The sequence below is a fragment of the Hippopotamus amphibius genome, chromosome 5, assembly GCF_030028045.1.
Source record: "Hippopotamus amphibius kiboko isolate mHipAmp2 chromosome 5, mHipAmp2.hap2, whole genome shotgun sequence".
In the NCBI taxonomy this organism is placed as follows: domain Eukaryota; kingdom Metazoa; phylum Chordata; class Mammalia; order Artiodactyla; family Hippopotamidae; genus Hippopotamus; species Hippopotamus amphibius.
The window spans coordinates 6,585,744-6,611,034 of record NC_080190.1 but is presented as its reverse complement, the minus strand read 5'-3'; the positions used below and the strand labels follow the sequence as shown (position 1 = coordinate 6,611,034).

At 40.9% G+C, this 25,291-nt stretch overlaps 1 protein-coding gene across 7 annotated transcripts in view; it reads left to right on the top strand.

The window, feature by feature from the left end:
* The window catches only part of FANK1 (fibronectin type III and ankyrin repeat domains 1), a 102,573-nt gene that overhangs the window by 9,262 nt on the left and 68,020 nt on the right, over positions 1 to 25,291 (top strand). The window contains exons 2-3 of one of the 7 annotated variants that reach the window (XM_057734168.1): positions 297 to 457; positions 1,536 to 1,587. The exons of 2 other annotated variants lie outside the window; for them this stretch is intronic. The gene's annotated coding sequence lies outside the window, so the exon portion shown is untranslated. Of the gene's footprint in view, positions 1 to 296; positions 458 to 1,532; positions 1,588 to 20,963; positions 21,035 to 25,291 lie in introns of those variants that run through there. 4 more of the 7 variants (XM_057734169.1, XM_057734171.1, XM_057734170.1 and 1 more) reach the window with 4 other exon arrangements.

The window sequence follows — 25,291 nt, the reverse complement described above, 5'->3', positions numbered from 1 at the left end:
CATCCAGTCCACAGCCAGTGAAAAGCCTGGGTAGCCAACCATACAAACATAAGGAAATGACTTCTGTCAACAACCTGAATGAGCTTAAAGGTAGATTCTTCCCCGAATGCCTCCAAATAAGAATTTAGCCCAGCTGACACCCTGACAGAGAACCCACTTGAGCTGTGCTCAGATTCTTGGCTTGTAGAAAATGTGGGATAATAAATGCATGTTTTCTTAAAATGTTCACATGTGGTAATTTGTTATGCAGCAATACAAAAACTAATGTATTATCTCATACCGTTTCTGTGGGTCAGGATTTCAGCAGTACCTTAGCTGGGGGTGCTGTCTTGGACTGTAATATGTTGGCCAGGGATGCAGCCACCTGAAGGCTGGACTGAGGCTGGAGGGCCTGATTGCAAGATGGCACACTCAACATGGATGCCAAGGTGGTGCTGGCTGTCAGCAGGAGACCTCGGTAACTGAGCACATTAACTTCTCTATAGAGTTGCTGGAGTGTCCTCACAACAGCAAATGGTAGCTGCTTTCACCCAGAGTGAATGATCTAAGAGAGAGCAAGGTGGAAGCTGCAGTGTCTTTTATAGTCTAGCCCAGGGTACCACGCTCTATTAGCTGCATTATTGTCTTCATAACAGGTCAGCCCTATTCACTATGAGAGGGGACTATACAAGGGCACAAATAGCAGGAGGTGAGAATCACTGGGGGCCATCTTGGAGGCTGGATACCACAGAAATTATCAATTGTATTATTCTTTTTAAAAGCTTTTTGTATCTCATATTTATTTTCATATTTTTTCTATTTATATTTTTCTATTTATATTTTCTCCATTATGCATTTACTTTCTATTTCATTGATTTCTGCTTGTATCTTTATCTCCATCATTTAAATTTGCTATTCTTTTTAAAAAGTTTTTTGAGATAGTTGCTTACACCATTGCTTTCAGCCTTCTTTTTCAAGTAAATTCATTTAAGACACTATGAATTTCCCTCTGAGCCCAAATTTAGCTGCATTCCACAAGTTTCTTTTTTTTGTAAAGTTGTATTGAAGTATAAGAAAGTACACAATATTACATCTCCAGGTTGATGACTTAACACAAAGTAAACACACTCTGTTACTAGCACCCAGATCAAGAAACAGACTGCCACTAAGTATTTTAAAGTCTGAGTCTCATAGTGTTGCCAGCTACTTTAAAGTTCATATCTGATCATTTCAATACCGGAATCACTTGCAGGTTTGTTTTTCTTTTCTGTGTTTGTTCTTAGTTTTCAGTCCTTTGGTCACGTATCCTGCCATTCCTGGTAATTTTTGATTGAATGCTCAACATTGTTTGTAAAAAATCATAAAGGTTTTGGTAGATATCATCCATAAAGGATTTTACTTACTTTTGGTTGGCATTTAGGGTACAAATAAATCACCTTACTTTAGTTGAGGGTGGCCTGTTTTCAGTTCACTCTCATTCTTAGGATGTAGCCAGCCATTTTGGGGAGATTAGCTGAAAACCTGAGGTTTTCGCTCATGACTTTCCTTTTCAGCAGGCCTTGCATCTCATTTTTTGATCCCTTGCCGAGACCAGCTCAGCGACTCGAGGTGAGTGACGGGTGCCACAAGCTTGAAGAAAACACAGACACAGACTGAAGAGAAAGATGGGACCGGGAGACTCAAGACCTCTAGAATCAAGAGCCTCGCCGATTCATCCCACGTTGCTTTTATTTGGCTAACACTCCCAGGTTAATCCTATAAACAATCATAGGCTTCACATGACTGGGGCAATGATCTTTGTTTGCCTCCTGGGCCTGATTTGAGCAGGTGTGGATCTGAGCTGGGCGTGGAGAGCAAAACAGCCCTGGGGGCAGGAGACCTCTCTCAGATGGATTAGGGGTCTGTGCCCCACCCCTGTTGGCCCCTCTGAGACTGTGCCTGTCTTAGGTTGTTCCTCCCTTGAGGAATCTTACCCGTCTCTGGCTAACCAGTCATCCTCCAGGGCCAAACAGGGTGATATGAGGAAGGGTCTGTGCCCTACCCCTGTTGGCCCCTCTGCGGCTGTGCCTGTCTTAGGTTGTTCCTCCTCTGAGAAATCTTACCTGTCTTTGGCTAACCAGCCATCCTTCAGGGCCAAACAGGGTGATATGAGGTGTGCAGTGAGAAAGGGGCTGCGCCCCTAGAGACGGCCAACCCTCTGCCTATGCCCCCATAGTCTCCACGCCCGGCATCCTCAGCTCCTCCGCTGCTCAAGCAGGACATTCTGAATCCCATCGCTCGGCCCACATACTTTAACATTTTCAAGGTTTCAGAAAGGCTCCTGAATGTCTTCCCACAATCCCTAGCACCATGATATTGCCACAATCTCTGCTTATCTGTGTCAGCAAATTGCTTAAGGAGGAATCGCTGGGTTCATTTTTCTGTGTCACTTTTTCGCTAAGATCTTGGCCCCTTAAGCCTTGGTTGTTTTGGCAGTCTTCAACTCCAGTGTTTTTGTGTGGCTGTTGCAAGCTCTATGATACCATGTTCTCCTTGTCTTGCCCCAGCAGATTCCCCAAGGGCCAGTGGAGGGGAAATGTGGGGCCAGCTTCAGTGCTCTTTTTCTTCTTTCTGGGACCTTGGGCCCAAGTCTTGTCTACATTTTTGGACCTTGATGCCTTCATACAGCTGGGGGTTTTTTTTATATATTATCCAGTTTTTGTTCTCTGTGGAAGTATTAGTGTGATACCTGCTGGAAGCTGAAATTAGTATTTAAAATTTTAACAGAAGATCTTTTTTTTTAATTTATTTATTTTTTGGCTGCATTGGGTCTTCATTGCTTCATTGTGGGCTTTCTCTAGTTGTGGAGAGCAGGGCCTACTCTTCATTGCCGTGCTTGGGCTCCTCATTGTATTGGCTTCTCTTGTTGTGGAGCACAGGCTGTAGGTGCACAGGCTTCAGTAGTTGTGGTACATGGGCTCAATAGTTGTGGTTCACGGGCTCTAGAGCACAGGCTCCGTAGTTGTGGCGCACGGGCTTAGTTGCTCAGCGGCATGTGGGATCTTCCCAGGCCAGGGCTCGAACCCGTGTCCCCTGCATTGGCAAGCGGATTCTTAACCACTGTGCCACCTGGGAAGCCCCAGAAGATCCTTAAAGACATTTAATGCAGAAGAATTAATCAGAGCTTTCAATAACTTTTTCATAGCCTTGTATTTTTTTTAAGATCTGAAAACCTATGTAAAAATTTTCATGTATTAATCCAGCAGCATTTCCTATCTTTTAATCATTCAATATGTATTTCGCAAGTGAAAAAAATGAGTAAATTTTATATGTGATATCCATGTCTTCTAGTTTGTGATCAGATTGCAGAAGTCCTAGTTAATAAAGATAACTTTAAACTTCAGTAGATGATATTTTTGTGCTAAATCCTTGAAGATTAAAAGAAACTGTTATAACTATTTTATGTACATTGCATAGAAAGCACTTTTGATGGTTGAAAAATTCTACATATCAAAAATAAAGGCCAAAGATAACTAATGGAATAATTTCTCCAGGGGAAGGTAGTCTCTGCTATGTTATAATATTTTATCTATTAATTTGGTTTAGAATGTGTTCAGGATATCCCCTGAATTGGCTAAAGGTGTTACTTCAGCCTTCTTGAATCTACTCAGATGATGGTGGTCTTTTCTTTCTTTTCCTGTTGACTGGCTTCCTCTCTAATCTGTGTATATTTTGGGATAAGGACACCACTAGCTCCCAACTATATATCATCAGTTTCAACTGCCCAAGGAGAGACTGACTTTTCTTTCTTAACTTGAATTATAAAAATCCAAGGGCAGGATTCTTATTAGACCAGTTGTATCGGATGCCTACCCCATCATGAAGGATGGAGGGGAGGGATGTCTATGACAGCTCATGTGCAGGGAAGGCTGCGAGGGTCTGGGTGAATGTCAGGGCGTCGTCAGCCGAGGTGACCATGCAAAACCACGGTGGTTCTATACTGTGTCCAGTGGGTCTTCTGTTTGTTGCTGTGCTTCGTTAGAGGGAGGCCTGTTTCTCGTTGATCAGCTCCTCCAAAACTGTTACCATAGAAGCAGGGCGGACTCTTCATTGAGTTACTTCTAAGATCTATTCAGAGAAGCAGGGACCATTTTTGTTTTAATGACTCAACTGCTTTATCTTGCTTAAGGTGACAGAGACGAGGACTGCTAAAATCAAAGCACTACTGCAGTCAGGTCTTGCTGACCAGCGTGAAATTACCTCTTATTCTTTTATTGAGAGCATTTCAAACCTAAAGGTATTCAATATCTGAACAAAATTTATTAACAAGTCTCCTTTCTTCGCATTTCTCAGAATAAAATCATCATGGCAGTGCTCTCTAGGAAATCCTCTGTACTTGTACCCGCTTTCTTGTCCTCCAAGGTGAGAGAGTCAAATTGAACTTTAAGAAAGCTTTTATACAGATTAAGATGATGAATTTAGTCAGGCACAATGAAGTCTAAGACATGAGGTAGCCACAGAATTCTCGCTTTTTGGTGAGTAAGGGAAAAATAACTTGTAATTCAGTTAACTACATAATCCTAAGAAGGAGGCTGTCCTGGGCATCAGAGCTGCGGTAGCACAGCCTGACACAGTGTACTTAAAGCCAGCTTTGTCTCTTTCACCATTAAAGACTGAATGTGACAAAGTTCAGGACACAACTTCCTGGTTTAGTTCAGCAACTGTGTGATTCAAGTGAGCTTCAAACTTTGAGTATTTGGAACATGTCAGCTTCACAGAAGGTTGTGTATCACTTGTTCTGATGGGATAAATAATAAGGTCTACATCCTGCCTTCCAAGGCTCAGGTGCTCAATGGTGGTATGTCTGGAGGTTAGTAGAGCACCCCAGGATGAATTACGAGGTGGGCTTTTCAGATCTTTAAAGGAATAACAATTGCTGTTCAAGATTGGCGTTCATCCCTTTGTGCTCTGTATCTACATGAATGTGCAGCTTGTCTTAACTTATGCTTCCTATTGTAAATATATACTATATATACACAGAGAGACATATATATATACTTTTCATTTTGAAAATTTTCACAACTATAGAACAGTTCAAAGTCATACAATGAATATTTTGATTCCCTTCATGGAGATTTGATTGTTTACATTTTGCTACGCTAGATTTCTCTTTCCAGCTCTCTCTCTCTCTTATTCTCATTCTCTCTCACTCTCCCTCTCCCCACCCCCACTTCCTGGACACACACACACACACACACACACACACACACACACACACACACACCCTTTTGCTGAACCACCTGGAAGCAATTGCACATATCACAACGCTTCAGTCTTGAACACGTCAGCATGTTTCTCCTAAGAACTAGGACCTTCTCCTATGTAGTCACAGTACAATTAATACATCCTCCAAACTTGATGTTAATATGGTAATAATATCTAATATGTGCTCCCTATTCATATTTTCTCAATTGCCTTAATAATGTCCTTTATGGTGGTCTTTTTTTCTTTTCAAGTGACCAGGACCTGATCCAGAATTATATACTGCATGTAACTGTCCTATGCCTTTAGTCTTCTTCAATTTAGAACAGTCTCCCGTATTTTTTTTTCTTTCATGACACTGACAGTTTTGAAGTGGCCAGCTGTCTTTATAGAATGTTCCAGGCTAGATTTGTCTGATTGTTGCCTCAAGATGTTTTAAGTCAGATATTTTCACGGGGAATGTGACATTACACTGATGTGGTGTCCCTTCCATTGCCTCATGTTGGGAGGCACATGATACCGGTTCTGTATTCTATTTTGATACAGTGTCACTGCTGCCGCTGAAAAGGAAGAGACTAACTTTCTGGAACGCAAGGGAATTACGAGTTGGGGAATCTCAGTTAGGAAGAGAAAAACTAGTTTCTCCAGACTGTCAGGAGTGTGCTGAAAAGTGCCGGTCAGTTCTCATTGCTTAAACCACAGCTTGGTGCTTCCTACCATTGTAGGTGTGGGGTGTCAGGGCGGCAGGGAGCATGGACATGAAAGGCACGCCCCTCTTCTCTAAGACATCATCTGCTAGCAGAGGAGAGAACCTGACATGCAAGAAATAATTTCCCAGTGGGATAAGATAGTGTTTTTCAGCTTAGGTGCCGGGCACAGATTTGAGCGTGGCAACAACAGTGAACCTGTGGTTTGTAATTGGGCCAAACCCCACTCTCCATATCTTTTTTCATTGCTTCCCAGTGTACACTTACGACTCTAATTAGGTCTGTCTCCTTGCTGCCTTCCACACCCACGCCAGTCATTCACATGTTTATTCCTTCACCTGGTACCCTGCCCTCCACTGCTCTCCACCGTCTCCACGGGTAGCCAGCCTCTGAGATGCCCCCCAGAATGCCTCCCTTCTCCAGTGTTCCCACCCTGGTCCCCCACCTCATTGTGCCAAGGTTGGCCTGTGCGGCAGGAGTCCTGATGCCACTCCCTCAGTCAGGTTGTGAGCACCAGGGCTTCTCCTCAGGCTCATCTTCAGCCTCTCCTTCTTTCTCTTTCTTACTCTCTCTTTTTCCGACCACCTGCCACTTGCCGTGACGTGAACCCACTCAAGCATCCTGTGGAATGGCTTGCATGGTAAGAAACAGAGGCCTCTGGCCACGAACCAGTGAGGACTGACTCCTGCCAACAACTCAGTGAGCGAGCTTGCGGGCAGAGTCTCCAAGCTCAGGTGAGTGTTGCATGAGGGCAGCCCTGGCTGACAACTTGACAGCAACCTCACAGGAAGACTCTGAGCCACGTCTACCCAGCTAAGCCATTCCCAGGTTCCTGACCCTCAAACACTGTGAGATAATGGGTAATTGTGTTTTTAAACCACTAAATTTTGGAGTAATGTGTCATGCAGCCTTGGAATCAGACACCATCTTGTATCTGTTACTGTAACCCTGGCCTTTCTGATTCTAGCCTGTGCTGATCTCTCCCAACTAGAACTCCTTTTGCACTTTGCTTCTTTTCATTATTTCTAGAGTTTATTATTTTACTTTTGGGATAAGTAATATAGTTACAAGTTTCAAATTCCAAAGTTATAGAAGAGTACATAGTAAAAATTCTCCTCTTTCTGTAACACTGTCCCCCAGTTCCTGCCCTGTAGGCAACCACCATTGTTAGTTTCTGATATATCATTCCAGAGACAGTTTAAACATTATATACACAAGCAAATTATATATACTGCGTTCCTCTCTCTCTTCTGTACTTTGGTTTTTTTCACCTAACATATTTTGGAGAGCTTTCTGTTTAGTCCATAATGAGTTTTTCATTTTTTAAACAACCGTATAGTATTCTGTTGTATGAACTTACCTAATTTATGTAACCACTCCACTACTGATGGACATTAGTTTGTTTCCAGCCTTTTGCTATCGTGATAGGCCACTGTATCCTAATCCCCCAAACCTGTGAATGTTACCGCCCATAGCAAACGGGGCTTTGCAGGTGTATTAAGTTAAGAACAGTAAAATGGGAAGATTAGCCTGTATTATCCAGGTGGGCCCAATGTAATCACCCACAAAGGTCCTTATAAGAGAGAAGGAGAAATGTCAGACGTCGGAAGATGATGTGAGGATGGAAGTGGAGGATGGAAGTGGAGGTTGGAGTGATACCAGGTCAGGAACCAGGGAATGTGGGAAGCCTCTAGAAGCTGGAAAAGACTTGGAGATGGACTCTCCCTAGAACCTTCAGAAAGAACAAGCCTTCTGTTTTCGTTGGGCGAGACTCATTTTGGACTTCTGACCTCCAGAACTGTAAGATAATACATTTGTCTTGTTTTAAGCTACTGTATTTGAGGGAGTTGGTTACAGCAGCCATAGGAGACCAGTACAGCTTTTATTACCAACCACTGTAAACAAAATTGCACTAAATAACATTGTGTACCTGACATTTTGCATTTGTGCTAGTATATTTGTAGAATAAATATCTAGGAGTGGAATTGCCGGGTCAAAGGCAGTGTTAACAGCCTCCGTAGGGCTTATGCCAGTTTACATTTCTAACAGCATTATATGTCTCTCCTTTTCCACAACCTCCCCAACACGTGTGTTAGCAAACGTCTGCGTTTTTACCATTCTGCTAGTGAAAAACCCTACCGTCCTAGAATGACCTGTTAACGTTTCCTCATCTGCACAACATGCGTGGAATGTCCTTCAGAGTTAGGAGTAGGCGCTTGTTTCTATTTTATCGTCCATTGTTTGCCTGTGTCCCTCGTACTACCCGACATGAGCTGGGGTCTCCTCATGGAAACAAGTATCCAGAGACACGGGTAAGAAGTGTGAGGCAGAACCTGTCTCATCCATCTCTGTCCATCAAGTTCCATTTAGAAAACAAAATGTCTGTTTTGGACTAAAATACCCTAATGGCAGTCATTGATAAGTGAAGAGTTTAAGAAGCGGCTGCCTGGCAACGTGGGATCACCTCTGCAGTTTCATCGACATGGGGTGGGATCGTGTGTGGCCACACCCTGCCTCTGACTGCAGACCTTTCCCTCTAAGGTCAACACAATTTAGGCTCCTCGCCAGTCCTTGGCGATTGTTTGCAGGGAGATAAAACTGTTTGTTGTGCCCTGTTCAAGGACTAACAGGTGCCCCAGAAACTGTAACTCAAGTGCTTTTCTAGTGAAGCAAATAAATGGAAACTTCTGCCACCTTCCTCCTCTTCCCTTCGCTTGCGGCTGAGCTGTACTCCATTCCTCAGGCTTTCTTCCTTGCACTGCCGGCATCTTTGTAAAAAACATTTTTTTTTTCCAGTTTGCAGCATCTTTATTTACTTTTTTGAGATCTTGAAACTTCAGGGAAAGGAAAGCTATCACCTTCTTAGAAACATTGGAGACTTAAGTTAGTTGCTTTTGTTTATAATGTAGCCTGGTTGGTTTGAAATTTAATAAAAAATGTTACAGTGAGGGTTCTGATCTGAGAAATCTCCCCGTTAGTAACTTGAGCTGTTAGCTGAAATTTTTGTTTATCCATTTAATACGGAGTGTTCAGCTCCAGTGTGAACCAATGTTAGAGTTTAGGATTTTCAAAACTTCCAAGAAATGGCAAAACTTAGTGAATCAAATGTAATAAATCACGGAAGGACAAAACAAAATCTGACAATGAGCCCAAATATCAAATTTTTTTGTTTCTTGGAAAGGAAAAAGGATACAAAACAGTGAAACCTTTCAAGAGAAACGTGTACCTTCTGCCTCTTTGCTATTCTGAATAGGTAATTATTGACAGAAATACCCAACAAATGATTTTAAAGGTAGACCAGTGATTCTCTTTTTTTCTTTTCTGATCACACATCCACATTTTCATTGGTGCTTATTCTGCAAGACACCTGAACTTGAGTCTCTCAGTGTCTGCCAGAAGGAGGGCACCCCCGTGAAACAGAGGCTGTCCAAAGGCCTGGCTCTGCAGGTGCTCCATTGGCTAATCAATTGTCAGGTGGTAACTTGATTACAGGTGACTTAGCCTGAGTCAGGCTAGTTTGCCACGGCTGTTTTCTCTTAAAATTTTCTCAGCTCATAATAGCCATTGCCACCACGACTTCCAAATGGCAACTGTTTTACTTTCGAGTTAATTCTAGATTAAAAGCAAATCGTGAGTGCCAGCAGCTCAGTAAGGCAGGGCAGCACGGATGGGTACGGGAGGTGGTCAAGCCTGGGTTACTGGTTACTGGCTGTGGGATTTGGGATGTTTCCCGCTTGCCATGTCTCAGGGTGATGGTGAGTCCGACCCTGCAAGATTCCTGTGAAGGTTAAATGAGACAGTGTGTGAACTGTGTCCACCATTGTGGTGCCTGGCTTGTTAATGACCATGCAGTTCACACACAAAAAACTTGACATAAACTATGAAACAGATCTGGAAGAAAACAAATAATGTAAACCCAGACTCATCAGGCAAATGAAAGGGTGTCTAAGAAGAACCAGCAAAAGAGGGAGTTTGTGGGTGGAGTGGGGGCAGTCCATCTTTCCACAGAGCAGTGGGTAGCAGGGGCTATCTCTACCTGAAGCCAGCTCTTATTATAATTGTTCAAATATTTTCTATCCCTTAAGTTACCATTAGCACGATTATTTCTAAACTCCCTAATACCCATGACAGTACGGGACACTACTCTCTTTCCCTCAGGAAAATAACTTCTGTGGACAGTAGTTCCTCCCCACTGCTCGTCCCCACCCCCCCACCCCAAACAGACTATGTAACCGTCTTCACTTAAGATGTCACATACTAAGTTTGCATTACTTTTCCCTCACTTTCTAAAGCTTCTTTGTGCATCTCTCTTTTTATATTTTTTAAAAATCTGAGTAGTTTTGTTTTTTTTTTAATTTATTGGCTGTGTTGGGTCTTTGTTGCTGTGCGCGGGCTTTCTTTAGTTGCAGTGAGCAGGGGCTACTCACTGTCGTGGCTTCTCATGGAGCACAGGCTCTAGGCGTGTGGGCTTCAGTAGTTGCAGCACTTGGGCTCAATAGTTGTGGCTCACGGGCTCTAAAGCACAGGCTCAATAGTTGTGGCGCACGGGCTTAGTTGCTCCGCAGCATGTGGGATCTTCCTGAAGCAGGGATCGAACCCGTGTCCCCTGCATTGGCAGGCGGATTCTTAACCACTGTGCCACCTAGGAAGCCCCTGAGTAGTTTCTTTATGTGATAAGTTCCACACTCCACACTCATCCTCAGCTAGACTGTAAGCCCCGTGAGGACAGGACCCAGCCCTGCCCGCTCACCCATGTCACCCCTGTGTTCACAGGGCAGATACCTGGTAGACACCCAAGTACTGGTTGAATAAGAAAATGGAAGCCATGAAAATGTAGGCAGCATTGAAACACAAAGATGGAGAAACCCTATAGAGAAAATGCTGATTTCAGGCTGTGTTTCTTAACCATCTTCACTATTTCTCTCCTAAGGAGAGAAAAATTTTCTTCCTAAAAAGAGAAATCTAAGGAACAAGATTTTTGTCAGGTGTGGTTGAGTTTTGACAGGTCACAACCTCGGTAATATCCAAGACCATCCCTCCCTCCCCCGCCCCCAGGAACAAATTTAGGAGGGTGGGAAGTGGAGGATCTGAGGCCTGGTTTTTGTCTCTGGGAGCTCACTTCCACCTCCTGAAGGTTCGAGTCACTGTGGGAGGGCGGGGAGGTGGATTGTGGTGATCAGAAGTGTGATCTGTGGCTCCTGGGTTGGGCTGGGCGTGGAGGTGAAAAGTGAGAGCACTTCTGGCAAAGAGTTTGCCTCCACTCAGAGGGAGGCTTGCTGAGAGGGAGCCAGGAAGGCCGGAAGCAGCTGGAAAACCCCTGGGGCAGAAAGGCTGTGGCTGGCAGAGCCAGTCCTCCCAGGCCAGGCGGGGTGGGGGTGGGCTCAGTGAGTGATGGGTGTTAACCTACTGTGGCCCTAACTTCAACGTGTCCTTGAAGGAGGTCCTGTTAAAATTCAGTGCTTCTTATGAGACCCAACTTTCTGCATTTCTAACAAAAGCATCCTAGGGGCTGCCCAGGCTGCCCTTCCACAGGCCGTATTTTGAGTAGCATGGAATTAACTTACCCATAAACGTTACTTATATTTGTTAAGGAATAATTTTGCAAAAAATTGTAAAGTTATGACTCAAATAGGTATAAAAATACACATTAAATATTTTTATTGATGAAATAACCAGTAAGATGTTATAACCAATGCAAAGGGGATCCCAAGGACAGATACCTGTAGATCAGAAATATTGAAATAAACTTGAAAGTGATGCCAAAATGGCTTTGCCCTGTGGAGGGAGGGAGGGTTGCTCCTCCTGGGGACAGGTCATTTGCATGTCCATAGACCAGAATTGTTTGCATTGCCGCCTGTTCTTTTCAACTTAACACACAAAATAGGTGAAAGGCAATGCAGTGCTAAACTGGGAAGCCTGAAAGGGTGTGATCTGAACAATGCGTAGTTTTCCACTGAAGCACAGATTTCTGCCTAGAACTTGTAATTGACTGGCATTCTCAAATTTTGGATTGCTCTATGTATTAACTTGGCAGACTGTATTCACTGTTTGTGAGTTAGCAGTTTCTTTCTTGCCTCATTTTGCTTCTCTGGGTAGTATGAAAAAGAGCTCTTAAATAGGATTCCCATCCATAGAAAGTAGGAGCTATTAGTATTCCCTGCAGATAGGTTTATGAAGATACTCTAAAGAGAACCTTTGTGAGCCTGGGACAAACTGTCTTGATTGCTTAATCTGTATTTTTTGGTATAAAAAAATCTGTGTTTAAAACACTTGCCATTTGCATTATTTATAATAGCTGAAAGATGGAATCGACTCAAGTGTCCATTAACAGATGAGCAGGTAAAATAAACTACTCAGCCTTTAAAAGGCAAGGAATTCTGACCCATACTACAACTTTTTGTATTTTTTTTTATTTTATTGAAGTGTCGTTGATCCACAATGTTGTATTCATTTCTGCTGTACAGCAACGTGATTCCGCTGTACATATGCAGGCATTGTTTTTCACATTCTTTCCTGTTAACGATTGATCACAGGATATTGACTCTAGTTCCCTGTGCTCTACAGTAGGACTTTGTTTAGACACAACTTGACAACATTATGCCAAGTGAAGTAAGCCAGTCACAAAAGGACACATACAGTAGCATTCCACTGTCAAATGACAAAAATATAACAGCTTAGTAATGAGTTTGTCCTTTATTCAAGAGAAGGCTATCCGTGGATTGGGGTTTCAGTGCCTCACACACAGTGGAGCCCTCTTCCCCAGGGATGCTGGGCAAGCGCAGGTTATGGAGCTGGAAGCAGTAATGTGGGGACAGGGCCTGGCTGGCTGGGGGTGCATATCCGACCTTATTTTAGAAATACCGAGCAGTGATGAAATCACTTTGAGCCCAGAGCTGGACTGGCTAACTGGATACACTGTGTTTCTGGTCAAAGGGAACATTTACAGGAACATGAAAGTTCATTCTGCTGACCTGGGACCCTGGCAGGAGTGGCTCTGTTTTGGGCCTAGGAGTTTATTTCCACACCGCTCACTGGAGTAGCCAAGTTCATAGAGACGAGGCGAAGCAGTGGTTGCCAGCGGCCAAGGCGGGGAGAACAGGGAACTGTTGAACGAATGGGTACAGGGTTTTAGTTTACGATGATGCACATTCTGGAGATGGGCAGCGCTGATGGTTGTACCACAATGTGAATGTCCACATAAAAATGGTTTAAATGGTAAACTTTGTCATAAGTGTTTTTTACCAGAATAAAGATTCTTAAACATCTGCCATTTTAACACCAACTAAATACTAAGTGCGTTATATATATTGGGTTGGCCAAAAAGTACCTTCGGTTTTTAAGTAACAATAAGACACAATTTTCATTTTCACCAAGAACTTTATTGAACACCGTATTCACCCATTTGTTCCACTACCTTCTGCCATTTTTCAGGCAACTTCATAATTCCATCTTCCCAAAACTTTTCATCTTTTTGACCAAAGAACTGTTCCAGGTGCCTTTTACAGTCCTCCAGGGAACTGAAGTTTTTTCCACTAAGAGAATTTTTTAACGACCTAAATAAATGGAAATCCGAAGTTGCAATGTCTGGTGAATACAGCAGATGAATCAGAGCTTCCCAGCCAAGCTACAACAGTTTTTGCCTAGTCATTAAAGAAACATGCAATTATCCTGATGGAAGATTATGCATTTTCTGTTGACTGATTCTGGATGCTTTTCATGAAGTGCCACTTTCAGTTGGTGTAATTGGGAGTAGTACTTGTTGGAATTAATCATTTGGTTTTCCAGAAGGAGGTCATAATAGAGGACTCTCTTCTTATCCCACCGTGTACACAACGTTACCACCTTTAGATGAAGACCGGCCTTTGGTGTGGTTGGTGGTGGTTCATCTCGTTTGCCCCATGATCTCTTCTGTTCCACATTATTGTACAGTACCCACTTTTCATCATCTGTCACAATTTGTTTTAAAAATGGAACGTTTCTTTTACCTTTCAGTAGAGAATCACGTGCGGAAATAGGGTCAAGAAGGTTTTCTTTGCTTAACTTATGTGGAACCCAAACATCAAAGTGACTAACATAACCAAGCTGGTACAAATGATTTTCAGTGCTTGATTTGGATATTTTGAGTGTGTCGGCTATCTCCCGAGTGGTGTGATGGTGATTGTTCTCAATTAATGTCTCGATCTGCTCACTATCAACGTCCAACAGGTCTACCCGACCGTGGAGCATCATCAAGCAAGAAATCTCCAGCAAGAAACTTTGCAAATCACTTTTGACATGTTCAGTCACAGCACCTTCTCCATACATTGCACAAATCTTTTCGTGTACTTCCGTTGCATTTTTACCTTTGAAGTAATAAAGCATAATATGCTGAAAATGTTGCTTTTTTCTTCCATCATCAGTATTAAAATGGCTACACAAAAATTCACCAATTTTGATTAGTCTTTTTTAAGTGCATACTGATATGACAGCTGTCACATACAGTCTAACAAAATTGTTTTGAATGAAGTTCAAGACAACTAAGTGCTGCTAGAGCCATTTTATGGAAAAGAACAAACTTTTTGGTCAATCCAATACATTTCCACTGATTATAAAAACTACCTTGCATAGTAAATATCATTCCCAGTTTGCAGATGGGGAAGCTGACCCTCAGAGAGACTAGTTATATATGCAAGGTCTTGGTGTGACTTAGGCCTTGGTAACATTAAATCATGTACTCTTTCTGTCCTACCACACTCTTCTCCAGATAGCTAGAGGAATTTCAGTGGTAATCCCCAAAATAACTAGTAGAATTAAAAATGTAACAATAAGGGGACAAAAGTATGTTGTTTGATGAGAGATCAGCTACAGACAGCTGAGACTGGTTTAAGTCTATGTATCATTGAAAAGTAAATCAATAGGAAAGGGAAGGAATTTTCAAGTCTTGAGATGAAACAGAAGTCATGAGAACTGCATAAATTTAAATCCTGGTTCACTGAAGAGAACCAGGAGTTCGCTACTGGTGGCCACAGAATATTCAGTAAGGAGCTAACATATCATGAACTAGGAAATTATTTACTGTCGAATATAAACAAACACTAGAGAACACCGGAGGTGAGAACACTCCTCTGACTCTGCCATGACTGGCCTGGGAGACCTTGAGGAACAAGGGGAGGAATCACGCCTGATGTTTGGATTTACATAAAGCAGTTAAGACGAGCCAGCCCCTCAAGCTAACGGTGGCTGTGGCTGCTCCACTGTGGGGCGTGTGAACTGTGATGTTTAGAAAGGTGGATTCTCTGTGGGGTAGGAGGGATTTGAAGCGGGTCAAAGGTGCACAACCCCAGCTGACCCTCGCTGACCTTAGCTGGCTGGGATTCTGCTGGGCCCTTTCGTGCCCTTCCTTCCTCCTGCCGTGACCCTGGGTCCGCCTCCTGCCCACAGCTGCTGTGGACTCCTTGCCCTGCATGCATGATGAAATGCTCGGAGGTTGGCCACGAACCTCCAAGTGGGTTTTTCCACTGAGTGTCAATATTTTCTGGTTTCTTCTTTCTGACCTGTCTTTTAAACCAAACCCCAAAGCTATGTGATTTTACTTTTGTGATTGTGTGAATTCTCCTGGGGCTGTTTATTCTTGATTCCTTACTTCACTGCCCAGTAAGTGTATGACTTACTTGTTCCTGCCTTTGGTGCTTCTGGAATTTTAAGTACTGTGACTTTTCACAATGAGCAGAATATAGATTTTGCTAATGCTACGATCAGTATTAGTTCCTTTCAGTTCAGGTGACACCAACACCATGTAAGATAATACAGGGGAAGAAGATGGACTTAGACAACTGCTGCCTCTTATACTGTCTATGACTGGGCTTTTAAACATTTAATTATTTTTGACTTCATTTGTTTTTCTCATTGCCGAAGAGCATTGTCAAACATAAAATGGAATTTCAGACTCTAGTGAAGAACCATGATGTAGAATGCAGGAGAAATTGGCAATCATTCAGCCTGTGCATGTTGCTTTTTAATTTTATGGATTTCAGATAGAGACCAAACCTTGAAATTGCTGGTTTGAGTCTTTCAGAACTGTGATGGTACATTTAGCTCAGTTTGAGATGAGACACTGGATTAAGTGTTTTCTTATAGCCATCTTTGTAAGCTGTTTAAGTGAATTGATACTGCCCATCACAATTCACTAGGTTTATTAAGTAGGAAATTTAGGGACTTTTTTTTCTCTTTCGCTGAAACTGTTTCTCTTGATAAAACTTTTCCTAATGAAAACTTGCTGTTTCGGAGTAGTGCTGGTAATAAGTGCAGACACTCTGAAATGATAATTTTTTTGGCAGAAGACCACGTAAACGTGGCTGTTTCTCTGCGTGCTTTACGGGGAGGGTTGCCAAGTGCCGTTAAAACACTGATCATAAATAAAGGCTGTGTCAGAGCTTGGGCTCAGCCACTGTGGCTGCTGTTGACCTGGAGCAGGCACTGGGACACCGATACACCAGCGGGGACACGGAATTTGCAGCATTGGTTTTGCAGCTCAGTTGCCAGGACTCAGATCTATCAGTAGGCCAATCCTTTATGATATTAGGTGAGGCTTTTTGGTTAGGGTCTCTTTTTTTAAAAAAGAGGCTTAATATGGGTTTATATCCCTTTATAACACAAACTTGGAATAGCTATAAAGGCCTCCTATTGTTCTTTTGTGATGTCACACACTGACCTCACTGACTATCTAATTATTTCATTCATTACTCTGAAAACATTTGTGTCTACCTCCTGCTTCCTCTCCTTTGATCTTGGCGGCTCTTGGCCTTTTGGACTTACACAAATTTTAATGAGACGAAGGATTTCCATTGGTATTAAGTGGATAGGTCATTCTGGCGAGAACTTTACAGTATGGAATCTTCCAATCCATGAATTTATCACACCATTGATTATGTCTTTGCATTCTAACATTATGTGATCTTTCTCTATGAAGGTCTACACGCTTTGTAGATTTATTACTAAGTTCACTGCATTTTTGGTGCTTTGTAAATTATATAATGAAATATAATTGTCGGTTGTATGACTAGCTAACTCACTATATCAATAGATTTTTTTTTAGATTATCGGTGTACATAATCACATCATCTATAAATGAGTTTTTTTTTCCTTCACTGACAGTTCTTTTATTTTTAATTTATTTTTCTTATTGCACTGGCTAGGACCCACAGTAAAATGTTGACCAGCAGTGCTGACAGTGGTCATCTTTGTTTTTTCAATTTCAGAGAATACTTTTAGGGTTTCATATCAAGAATGGTATCTGTTATTTCTGATTTCCTTTATCAGAATAAGGGAGTTCCTTTCTATTCCTAATTTGCTTAGTACTTCTAAAAATCATGGAATGGTTTTTGAATTTTAACAAGTACTTTTATGCATCTGAGGTTTTTTTTCTCCTTTAATCTACTAATGTGTTGATTATCTTAATTATTTTTTTCCTGTTAAAATCAATAAAGCATTCTAGTATAAACAAAACATATCTTACCCTTTTTATATATTGTTGGCTTTAGTTTGCAAAGACATCTTTAAACTTTGTTTTCAAATTTACATACAGTACATTATCCTTTTTGGTGTGTAGCTCTGTGATGTTGCCAAGTCTGTGTGAACATAGGTTTTCATTTCATTTGGGTAAGTAGCTAGCAGTAGGATTGCTGGATCACATTGTCTGTATATGCTTGACTTTATAAGAAACTGCCCAATTGTTTTCTGAAGTGGCTGTACCATTTCAGTTTCTTTAACGATACAGGAGTATTCAAACGATCTATTCTTCAGTTTGGTAGTGTAGGGGAGGCCAAACTTCATCTGATCCATCTTAAGTTTCCAGCTGGGGCTCTTTAGCAGAGAGGTTAACAAGAGAAAAAGTTTATTAACTTGCACAGTGTCCATCACACAGGAGAAACTTCAGTGAAAAGTAACTCTAAGCGGTGGCTTTGAATTCTGGTGGATGTAGCATCCTCAAGAAAAAGCAGTACCTTTGTAGAGAAATGACAGGAGAAAGGAAAGCGGTTTTCAGCTTCTAAGGGCACCAAACTATGGTAAGGCAAATAAATACATGAAAGGACAGCTTAGCGGGGCAAGTTTTATCCGTAGATTCCTCTGGTGCTATCTCTAGGCTAAGTCTCTCTCCAGTAAAATAACTTATATATCCTACCTTTAGGCAGAAATGGGGGAGGGTAGAGAGCTTTTCCTGCCTGTGCTGCTGCTTTATTGCCTTCAGCTCAAAAGTAATTTTGAGGTGACGTTCTGGTTTCCTTCAGTAACTTGTTGATCTAAGTTGATCTGTATAGTCTGATTTGTAGGATGTATAAGCATAATGTTTTTGTTTTAAGCATCCCTCATTAACAGCCTCCTGCCTGTAGGGGCTGTAACAATGCTCCCGTTTTCATTCCTGGTGTTATTTGTGTTTGTCCCTTTTTTCTTGTGTAGTCTGACTAGAAGTTTTTCTATTTTATTGATTTTTTTTTTTTTTCAAAGAACAAGCTTCGGGTTTCATTGATTTTTTTCCTATTGACTTTTCTGTTCTAAATTTTATTGGCTTAGTCTCTTTATATTTAATCTTCCTACTGCTTGATTTAGATTTATTAATTCATTCTGTTCTTCATCTGTTTTCTTAAAGCAGATGCTTAGATAATTGACCTGATATTTTTCTTTTCTGATGATGTAATTTAGTGCTATGAATTTCCCTCTAAGGAGAAATTTGGATAAGTTGATGTTTATTCAGTTAACTATTTTCTAATTTTCCTTGAGACTTCCTCTTTGACCCATGGATCATTTAAAGTATACTGTTTAATTTCCACATATTTGGCGGTATTCCAGAAATGTTTCTATTGATTTCTAGTTTAATTCTCTTATCACAAAACATAATTGTTTGATTTCAATTCTTTAACTTTTTTTTTTTTTAATTTATTTTATTGACTGTGCTGGGTCTTCATTGCTGTGCACAGGCTTTCTCTAGTTGTGGCGAGCAGGGGCTACTCTTCATTGTGGTGCGCAGGCTCCTCATTGCAGTGGCTTCTCTTGTTGTGGAACATGGGCTCTAGGTGTATGGGCTTCAGTAGTTGTGGCACATGGGCTCAATAGTTGTGGCTCACGGGCTCTAGAGCGCAGGTTCAGTAGTTGTGGTGCACGGGCTTCGTTGCTCCATGGCATGTGGGATCCTCCTGGAGCAGGGATAGAATCCCTGTCCCCTGCATTAGCAGGCGGACTCTCAACTACTGCACCACCTAGGAAGTCCCTCAATTCTTTAACTTTGTTAGGGTTTGTTTTATGGCCCAGAATATAGTCTCTTGCACCCTGGCATACTAATCATTCTTCAAGTTTTGACTTCTTTTCCCAATCTGCCTGCTATTTACCTTTCAGAATCCCCAGGTCATTGCTTATATTTTGTCCAGAGTTTTTCTTTTAATCAGTGGGAATGACAGGCTACAGCACCCATACTGCATCTTGGGTAACACTACAAATTGTCAATACACTTAAAAAATTTTTGACCCACATTGAATAACATTGGCCTGTAAATAGCGTTACTTGCACTCGCCTTGTTGGGTTTTGGTATCAAGGTTATTTTTATATTATAGAACAAATTGGAGAGTTTCTTTTTCTATTATTTGAAAGAGTTTGTGTTAGATCTTTTTTTTAACTTGTACGTTTTGTGGGAAATTTTGGTGAAGCCACCTGGCCTTGGAAATTTCTTTACAGGAAGGTTTTTTTGACTATTGATTCAGTACATTTAATATGATAAGGCTTCTCATCCTACTTTTGAGTCAGTTTTGATGTTGCTTTTTACTAGATATTTGTTTTTCATATATACATTAAAGTCTGTTGGCTTAAAGTTATTCATAATTGCAACTTTTCAAAGTCTTCAGATCTATAGTGCAAGCCTTCTTTAATGCTGTATATTTATTTTTCTACTGCTTTTTTTCTTAATAACTCTCACTAAAGGTTTGTGAATTTTATCATGCTTTTTAAAGAACCAGGTTTTAGCTTGGTTGATTATATTGTGTGGGGGTGTGGGGGGGGGGTGGCGGCGGCGGTTTGTGTGTTTGTATTTTATTCACTTCTTTTATGTCTTCTTTGTTTGAGCTTTTCTTGTTCTATTTCTAATTTATTGACCAATGCTTAGTTTATAGATTTTTGCTTAGTTTGTAGATTTTTGCTTAAAGTTCCTTTTCTAATGCTCATATTTAAGATTGTAAGTCCCTTTAAGAATGGATTCAGCTGTCTCCTATAGTCTTTAAAATGTATAAATGATAATTTTTCTTATAATTTTCTTTGGTCTGTGAGTTATTTAGAAGTGTATGTCTCAATTTCCAAAAGGTGAATTTTCTAATTTAGGCTTTTGTTTCCCATAGTTAATTACGTTATTGTCAGAGATTGTGATCTTTATTATTTCACTTCTTTGAAACTTATTTGCTTTTTATGCAAGTATATGGTTAATTTTTTGAAAACTGTTTCACGTTTACTTGAAAGGAAGTGTATTTCTGGAGTTGTTAGATCTTGCATTCTAATATGTCCATGGAGTACATTTTTTTATAACCTTTTAAAATCTTCACCCTAATTTTTATGTTTTTTCTATTTTTTGAGAGATAAATGTTAAATATCCCACATGATTGTGGACTTGTCTTTCTCTTTATATTCTTTTAATGTTTGCTGATTTCTGAGGCTATATTTGGGTATGTATGGTTTAAATATATGTGTTTTGTTCTTGCCACACCACACAGCTTGTGGGATCTTAGTTCCCTGACCAGGAACCAAACCCGCACCTTCGGTAGTGAACGTGTGGAGTCCTGACCACTTGGACCACCAGGGAATTCCCAAAATATGTATCTTTGTAATTTTAACTTCTATCAATGTTTTTCTTTTATGTGTGCACTCAACCTTACGATTCATATAGTGACAGTAACTGTGGTTAAACGGTGCTGCATGTATGTGCTACGTGTGTATTTACCTGTTTTTTTTTCTTTCAGCCAATCTGTATCTTTATACTTGAGATATAATATTGTGAACAGCATGGAATTGGATTTAGCAATCTAACAATTTTAACTGGATCATCTGGTCAGTTTGCCTGTATTATGTACCCTGATGTTGATTCTGTGCTTACAGTTGAGTGTCTGATACGGAAGTGTATGTTAGTATATTGTTTGTATCACCATATTTTATACTTTCTATTTGTCCTACTTTTAGGTTTTCTCACCCCTATTCTCTTCCCTTCCGTTGGATTACTGTGGTATTTTTTCTTTAGTCATTTGGGAGTTTTTGCTTGTATTCTTTCAGTGGCTATCATACTAATCTAAACATGCGTATGTAAGTTATAAGTGTCTAAAGTTGGTTTATCCTTTTGGGTGACACAAGAACTTTAGAATACTTTAATTGCCTTAACTCTTGAGTTATGCTATTATATTCACATTTATTTTCAACTTTTTATTGAGATAATTGTAGAGTTACATGCGATTGTAAGAAATGGAGATCCCATATACCCTTCACTCAGTTTCACTCAGTTTCTCCCAATGTTAACATCTTTCAAACTATAGTATTAATGCAATATCACAACCAGGAAATTGATGTGAATGCAATCTACTGATCTTACTCAGATTTTACCAGCTTTACATGTACTCATCTGTGTGTATTTAGTTCTATGCGCGTTTATCACATAAATGACCACTACTGTTGTCCACACACAGAACAGTTCCATCAGAGGGACCCCTTGTGCTGCTCTTACAGCCACAGACACTGCTCTCTCTCCCTCACCACTGGCAACCTTTAATCTGTCCTTCATCTCTATAATTGTGTCACTTCAAGAGCATTATCTGAATGAAACCATACAGTATCTGATCTTTTGAGACTGACTTTTTCATTCAGTCTAATTCTTTTGAGAGTCATTCAAGTTTGGGTATATTTTAATTTTACCATTTTTAATTTTATATTTCATGGGAAATTACATTGTTTTATATATTTAATATTTCGTTTAACCACAAAGGCACCACTTGTTTTGTTTTGTTTTTGTTCATTCCTTCTTATATCTCAGACCTTCCCCTTGGGATTACTTTCTTCATGCCTGAAACATACCCTTCAGTGTTCTGTTTAACAACGGTCTCCCAAAGCAAACTGCCTAAATTTCTGGGTACTGTAACCTCTCCTTGTTTCATTCTCAAACTTTTCTTTAGAGAAAACAATAATTTTAAGGTACCTATGGGTGAGTATATGCAGCTACAAGAAACATACAGGTAAGATTGTACATGTACAACTCAGTGGATTTTTTACTTTATTAACATATAAAACTTGGAATATTACCAGCACCCCCAGAAGCCTCTCTGACTCCCTTCCAGTTGCTCCTCTTACCTCCTCCCCAAAGAGATCTCCCATCCTGACTTTTTTTTTTTAATAAATTTATTTATTTATTTATTTTGTTTATTGGCTGTGTTGGGTCTTCGTTGCTGCACACAGGCTTTTCTCTAGTTGCTGAGAGTGGGGGCCACTCTTCATTGCGGTGAGCGGGCTCCTCATTATAGTGGCTTCTCTTGCTGTGGAGCATGGGCCCTAGGCGCGTGGGCCTCAATAGTTGCAGCACATGGGCTCAGTAGTTGTGGCCCACGGGCTCTAGAGCACAGGCTCAATAGTTGTGGCACACGGGCTTAGTTGCTCCGTGGCATGTGGAATCTTCCCAGGGCAGGGCTTGAACCTGTGTCCTCTGCATTGGCAGGTGGATTCTTTACCACTGAGCCACTGAGGAAGTCCCCATCCTGACTTTTTACACTGTAGATTAGTTTTGTCCATTTTTCATGTTGTAAACAGAATCTTACTTTCCTTGTGTCTGGCTTCTTTTCCTCAAGGCTGGCCTTGTGAGATGCCTCCATGGTGATGCTCATGAGTGGTGAGTTCACGTTCATTGTTGCACGCATTTCGTTGTACGGACGTTCCACAAGGTCTTCATCTCTTCTGCTGGTGTAGACATCTGGGTTGTTTTCAGTTGGGTCTATTACAAGACTTGCTGGGACCTTTCTGTACACGTCGTCTTGTGCACACCTGTACACTTCTGTTGGATATGTATCAAGAGTAGGGGTGTTGTTTTCAGAGTGTCTGTATGCTCAGTTTTAGGAGATACTGCTAAAAATTCTCCATGCTGGTTACGTCAGTTTACAATCCCACTGCCTGTGTATGATGCCCCAGTTTTTTTTTCCCATCCTTCCAAATACTTATTATTGTGTCAGCTTAAAATTTTTTTTTAATAAATTTATTTCCTTTTGGGCTGCATTGGGTCTTTGTTGCTGCACACAGCCTTTCTCTAGTTGTCGCGAGTGGGGGCTACTCTTCATTGTGGTGCTCAGGCTCCTCATTGTGGTGGCTTCTCTTGTTGTGGAGCACGGGCTCTAGGTGCCCCGGCTTCAGTAGTTGCGGCACACAGGCTCAGTAGTTGTGGTGCACGGGCTTAGTTGCTCCATGGCATGTGGGATCCTCCTGGAGCAGGGATTGAACCCATGCCCCCTGCATTGGCAGGCAGATTCTTAACCACTGTGCCACCAGGGAAGTCCTGCTTTAAAATTTTTAAAATTTTGATTTAGTCATTCCAGTAGATGTGTAGTATCTCATTCTCTTTGTAACTTGATTTTCCTTGATGCCTAAATAGGTCGAGCATCTTTTCATATGTCTTAGTATTGGCTACTTGGATATTCTCTTTGGGGAAGAGCCTGCTCGAGTCTCTTGCCTAACTTTCTATCGAGTTGCTTGTCATTTTTATTATTGATTTGTTTTATTATATTGATTTGTAGGAATTCTTAAGTATATTCTAGATCAAAGTACTCTGGTTATATTTTCTCCCACTTAGTGGTTTGCTTTTCCATTCTCGTCATGGTTTCTATACATTTTATTATAAATCAAGCACTATATATAGATAGAGACCAGAGAAGTGTCCATATCTAAGCTCATTCATTGGTTGATTTGTCTGTATTTTGTTTTGCTCTGGGAATAAGAAGCATAATAAAACAGTCTCTGCTTTTCAAGTGCCTACAATCTAATGTCGAATCAGTTAAGTAAATTGCTAATTTCAGTGTGATGGGGTATAGAAGGAAAAAATGTTAAAATTCTGCTTGCATTTAAGTTTAGAATTAAACTGTTAAGATTCACTTTAGTAAAGAAATTATAATTCAGTAGTAAGATGATTCTCATAACTGAAAGATATTTTGCATTTCATTTCTTAGATTTTCTTTATAGCTCACCATACACAGATATACCCCAAACATACATTGTTTAGTTTTTGCCTGTTTGGCTTTAATATAAAATGGCATCAAACCACGTGTAGTCTGTACTGTTGTGGTTATGGTTCGATAAGCTTTTAAGACCAATTACATTTTAGTGATGGAATTTCAGGCAGTAGGAAAAATTTTGTGCCAACTGCTTCTATTAAATCAGTAGTTCCTAAAATATGGTACACAATGTGACTTTAGGCATTAACATTTTAAAATGTTGATCATTTTATATTTATTTTTATAGCTACTTTCTGAAGTTGATTTTTTTTTAAAGTGATGCCAGCTTTTTCATTTGCTTATGGCATAAAATTTCAAGTTAATTTAAGAACACTGAAGTCAACAATTTTGCAGGTGGTAGACACTTTCTGTGTCTGTGTAGCATGACAGAAATTTGAGGTGGTGTGGGAATGACATCCTTGGGTAATCCTGCCTCATTTCCAAGTAATGCCTTTCTCTGGCCCCGGGAATGGGTGAGGACGATTTATCATCACTTCCTTTTGGCTGGGGCTGCTGTCTGGCCAAGGCAAAGTTACTCCCAGGAAAGTTCCCATTAGCTGAGACAGCAACAGTGCACTAGGCAGTGTTGTGAAAAAGGTGGAAGGTAGCCTAGGTTTGCCATTCTTCTGCCATGAATGCCTATCAAGGATGCTCTTAACTGTCAACAAATTTATAATTTCTTTACTTACAAGATTAGATACCACCTGTGTCTGGTCTTCTTCCCTGACAGATGGGGAGGTAAAGGGTGGTATTGGGGTACTTGTTAGCATTTTGAATTGAGGAATGGATGTACAAAAACTGAGCTCTATCCTGAGCCGGGGGGAGCCTCAGTTCCAGAAAGAGTGATGCTTGGAGGGTAGGTATCAAAGGATACGACAGAAGCAAACAGCAAGGCACAGAGCCAGAGCAGGAGGTGGGGGTTCTGGAGGAGAGTGAGCTTGGGCGATGTTCTCCATCCAAGGTGAAAACATGAGGCCGCAATGCATTTCAGTGCTAAAGTAGAGCAGATTTTATAACGTGCTCAAGTCGCATGGTCATCTGTCTGTAGGAAAGAAGCCAGAATCAACAAGACCTGTGACTATGGATGTGGGAGAGGAGAAGTACAGTTAGTTTGGGAGA